Here is a 5,485-nt window from a genome sequence, read left to right as displayed (position 1 = left end):
TCAAAAGGCTGCCTACTCAGCTCCCAAGGTGGGCTGAGGTATTGTCTATTTGCTAAAGAATCCTGCCTTTTACTATGCCATCTACAGCTGGGTCTGCATGCTAAGTTAGTTGCTCAGTTTGCAAAATTACCTCTTCAGATCTGAAGGAGGAAAGACAGCACATAGGCATGGGCCTTTTAGTGTGCTAAAGTGAATCTTCCACATGGTTACAGAAGTTTAGCATAATAAAACATGTGCTACTCTTCTTTATCTGGGGAACATTAACTGATTTCACTGAAGAATGATTTTAGAGCTCAATGTTAAACATAGTTTTAGCAGAGGGCGGGGGTCCTTGCATGTAGTTACATTGCTCTGACAGCAAATATCCTGCCCTACCCCCTCCAGAGGCTCTCACCTTATTTTAAAGCCTATGGTCCCTGTCTCATGCTCCCCTCTACAGATAGAGACTCTAGCTGCTGCTAGGGAAAATGGGCAACGACCGCTCTGGCTGCTTCATGCTGAGAGGGGGCACAGTAAAGGGTGCAGCTAGGTCTCCATCACTGGTCAGTTGAGAGGGCCTCAGAAGGTTGGCACTTCTATTTCGGGTTTCATTTCTATTACTATTTGCAGTTTTGTGGCTTTTAGGCAAGATAGAACAAATTGTTATTAGGTTAAGTAGCAACATCTGGAGTTGGATTTTCCATTCTGGAAGGACAAACTTGATGAGATTAAGAATGCATGGCTGAATATGAGAACTAGAAATATGAAGAGTCTAATTGAGAATCATAGCCAGGTGTCATGGGGAAACTAGAATTCTGGATCGAGTTTACATCTCAATGACTATTGTTAGGATTTAGTATAGATAAGACTGCATTATTGAAACAATACTTTTCTCTATAATCACCCTCGTTTTTATTAGAAGTAGCCAGATTAAGAAAATAATTAACAGTTGGCTTGATTATTTGCATAAGTGCAGCAAGAAGAGTAATTGATTACATGAGATATTTTAAATGTGCTTTGCTGGAACTTTTTGTAAGGAATTTCAGACTGAACTTTTAAAGGCTTCTCGAGACCAGACAGCTAAGCCAGACTTGCCATCAGATTGTGCCTGCAGTACCTGTAGATTTGGGTGAATTCCTCTCTTCTTGAGGTTCCCAAGATATTCCTGAGTTTCCTGCACTTGCCTGGAAGTGACCTTCCTTACTCACCTGGTCAGGCTGCTGGGAACCCTGTAAGCAAGGTACCAGGCCAGTTCTTCTAAGGGGCTTTGTTGGCTTTATAAAGTCAATCTTAGTTCCTTACAGCTGTCTGTTCATATCTGAGTTTACACACGTGTCTCTCAGGTATGACGTTCCAGTCAAAGCCTTATTAATATAACCAGTGTTTTTAATTGGTCCTCTTACAAGGAAAGCAGATTCTTATTGAACTTCTGCAAATAAACATACTGCCATGAAATATAAAAATAGTCACTGAGAGTTTTTAAATTCTGGAGGAATCAGGTAGAGAAAAAGATTAAGTTTCAATTCTGCTTATAAAGGCAGTCATTTACTAAACTGTTGTCAGCTTAAGAGAAAAAGCTTGAAACACTTTATCAACATTTGAAACAAAAAGCCACCAAATCATCTTCCTTAGTTTACTTAATCCTATGTAACTAATACGTGTTCTGCTGAAATCTAGTTTTTTACTAGTTTGGGAATAATAAAACAGTGAGTACAGGTGACAAAAGACTTACAAATGACAATGGTTAAAGATCTGATGAGAGCTTGCTATAAGACAGTTGTCATAAGGAAATTTAGATCTTTCTGTAATATAAAACATTCAGTAACAAAGTTTAGCATCATTCTCTGTGACAGTGCCTTCTAGGTAATTAAGCAGGTAAATAAGCCAAATTAGCCAAATATTTTCTCCAATGAGAAAAAATTCCTCTGACATGTTCCAGGGGCCTTCTGGAAAATACCAGAGTGAACTAGAGGTAAAAAGCACTTTTTTGCATTTGATTTTGGGAAGTTGTTAAAAGTTTTAAGGCACTTGCTTAAATAGTTACTCACATTAGACAAAGCTATACTTTAAGCATTTTTCTTTTAAAGATTTAACAGATACCATCAATTTAAATGACTTTAGGTAAACGTAGGCAGCTGATAACCATAGGACATGTCTGTTGAGTTCAACTTAAATTAGCATTAATGCTTAATATCTTCTATTAGAATTTTCTGGAACTTTTAGAATGCCCAATTTTTACAAGTGCTTGTCTTTAAATCAATTTTTATTAATACCTTCCGGAGGTAGAAAAATATTTTTCACTTTCACACTTAGACACAAACATACAGTTTGAGACGTAATGATACAGTGAGAGGACAGACAGAGCTCCTGGCATGAGCCAGGAGGGGACGAGAGCCCATGGTGGTGCATTCTCTAGGAGTTTTATAGGCAGTTGAGGATATTTGGGAACGTGAAAAAAGCTTAGGGGTGTGGACTTTAAGGCAAGTAGTAGGTGTTTAGGATTGCAGGGGTGACAGAGAGAGAGCTTGGTTCAGAGGTAGTAGAAAGCCTGGATATATGGGATCTCTTTCCATTTGCCCATACACTAACAGAAGTTGTATAAGTCATGGAGAATTTTAGGATCTAAAGAGCCAATGGGGGGCCGTTTAGACTGATTGTCTAAGGGATATTGTGGCCAGATCTCATTACAGTAGCGAACAGATTTGAGGTCTGGAGTGAGGTGGAGGGGCTTTAGATTATTGAGTAAGCACCCTAGCAGTGAATCTGCGGGAACAGAGGGGCCAGATCCCATGGTGAGAACGAGACCTTTCAGAAGTTACTGAGGTGTCCCTGAGCGATTGAGAAGACCAGGCACAGTTAGGGGGTCGTCACCACCTCTAACTGCGGGGTCAAGGCGAAAACGCTGGGGAGGCTCTGTACCTGGTACCAGGAGTTTTCGAGTCGACTAAAAACGTAGATAAAGGGAGACCAGGCCTCGGTGGATGAGGATTCTCACCATGGGGAGGCAGAGAAGGGTCGACTATGGGGATCAACCATGACTCTGAAAGTCGTGGTTGGGGGTGCCCCTGTCCCAGAGGAGCCCTTGGGGGTGCTGGACACTCAACGGTCACTTCCCAGGTTCCAAAGGGACATTTATGTTGACCATGAAGGGGAGACTCACCAAATCGAAGGCCAGTGTTGGGCAAGAAGACAAGTGACCGGGGAAATGGACCGTGAGCCCATGGAGGAGGATCAGGCAGTGAGGGTTCCCAAAGCAGCTCAGGTTCCCAGAGGAAGAGCAAAGTCAATGGGAGAGCCTCATCCGAGTCATGGCACCAATGAAAGGGTATCTTGCCGTGACCCTCCTTACCCAGAACGATTCAGGGAACACGGGCCCATGCAAGAGACTTTATTATCTGAAGGAGAGAATGGCTGCCCCCGACGGGGGTTGGGGGAGAGAGAGAGAGGGAGAGAGAGCAGGGAGAGCAGGGGGACAGAGAGACAGAGAGACAGACAGAGAGAGAGAGAGAGAAGGAGAGGGCAGCAGCGTGGTGCCTTTTATTGTGGTGGATCCGCTCAGTCTGTTGCCTTGGGGGAGGGTCGGGATGTTTAGAGATAAGGCGGGGTAAACCCCAGGCAAGCCCAGGCATAATTCTCACCAGTTTATGTACTTGGGACCATGGGGCAAATGGAGGATAAATTACTATTTTCTTACATATGTAACAGTAAATTCTTAGAATTTAGATTTCTAGAATGTGAGAGCTGGATAAATCTTAGAAAGGATCTAATCCATATAAGCTAATTTTACAAATGGGTAACTGAAGCCCAGAAGGGGTAAGAGATTGGGCTGAGGTTATACAGCCAAGTGGAGCTAGAACTTAGGTTCCTGTGCAGTACTCCATCAACTCACTGGGACCTTTGATAGCTAGGTTCCCAACATTACTCAGCAAGCCTATTACCCGACTTTGGTCAGCAAACTCCTTCACTTCCTACCATTCTTCTGATTCCCCCACCCCAGCCCTGCTAGGTTATGTCAGGTACAAGAGTAGTTTGTGTGTTAGTTTGGCTGGGCTGTAGTATGGCTTTCAATCAGAACTACTGTAGGTGTTTCTGTAAAAATACATTGTAGACAGTGATTGGATTAAAGATGGCACTGTGAGAGGTGAGACAGAGGCTTCCTCCTAAAACTGCATATAATGTGAAAATATAATTAATACAACTAATTCTGAAAGAGCAACAGGAAAGAGGACTGCACCAGACTCCACACACCTGGAGAAAAGACCAGACCCCACAGAAAAGGGTAATGTGGCAAAGCTGTGGCCCAGCGGGACCCAAGCTCTTCCCCCACCCCAGCTCACTGGTGGAAGAGAAACGGAGCAGGGAGGGAAAGGAGGTGTGGAACTGATGAATACCTAACTCCAGAGATCTGCTCCAGGAGCATAAACCTATATTTCATGGTGCTTGCATGGTACTCTCGTGATTTGGGGGTTGAAAAGCTAAGAGAGGCAGAATTCCTGGAGAGACAGAGATTCCAGCCTCTAGTGAAAAGCAGGAATCCATATCCAGCTGCTCTGGGACAAAAGAAAGGCGGGCAGTCTGAGAGACTTCCTAACAAGGAAGCCCTTAGCAAGAGGGCTGCTAAAGGGGTAAGGATTGCCCAGAGCTTCATGTTCAGGAGAAAGGACAGGTAGACAAAATTGTCCAGGTGCACTCTACCCAGCAGGTTGGGAGCTTTCACAGTCTTCAGGTGCTCCAGCTCCTTGGCTGGCTACACAGCTCCAAGGACCCCTTCCATGATACACAGCCTACTGCACCTTTTTCTTGGCCAGCTTCACCTGGCTCACAAACCAGGAAATCTTACCCTGGTGTTAGACCAGCCAGAGGGAAGATCTGTCTACAGCAACTACAAATGCAAAGCATACAGGCTTATACCGATATGGTCAGCCCACTGGTTCAGGCAGTGGAGTCACACACGCCAGCTTGGAAGCAGGAAACAGCTCTTTCCTCCCCACCAGGCACCAAAACTACTCCCCTGCGACACCCCAACATTGACTCAGGGGCTGAATAGCAACAGAGAATAGAGCTTCTGGGCGCTAGAGGGCACCATATACAAACATGAAATGCCAAAGGAACCTGGTCCAGGGTAAAATTATTAATACAACTCCTGAGAAAGATTTAAATGACATTGACCTCATGAATCTTTCCGAAGGGGATTTCAAAATAAAAATCATTAACATGCTCATGGAGGTATGGAAAGATATTCAAGAACTCAGAAATGAATTCTGGTCAGAGAGTCTATCATTGAGGAGCACAATGGAGGGTACTAAAAGCATATTAGACATGGTGGAGGAGATGATAAATGAAATAAAAACTAGAGAAGAGGAATACAAAGAAACTGAGGTACAGAGATCAAAAAGGATCTCTAAGAATGAAAGAATATTGAGAGAACTGTGTGACCAATCCAAACAGAACAATATTCTCATAGGGATACCAGAAGAAGAAGACAGAAAAGAAGAGATAGAAAGTG

This window comes from Manis javanica, chromosome 10 (genome assembly GCF_040802235.1).
Source record: "Manis javanica isolate MJ-LG chromosome 10, MJ_LKY, whole genome shotgun sequence".
Lineage (NCBI taxonomy): Eukaryota > Metazoa > Chordata > Mammalia > Pholidota > Manidae > Manis > Manis javanica.
The sequence above is the reverse complement of the archived record's forward strand: the minus strand, read 5'-3'. Positions refer to the sequence as shown.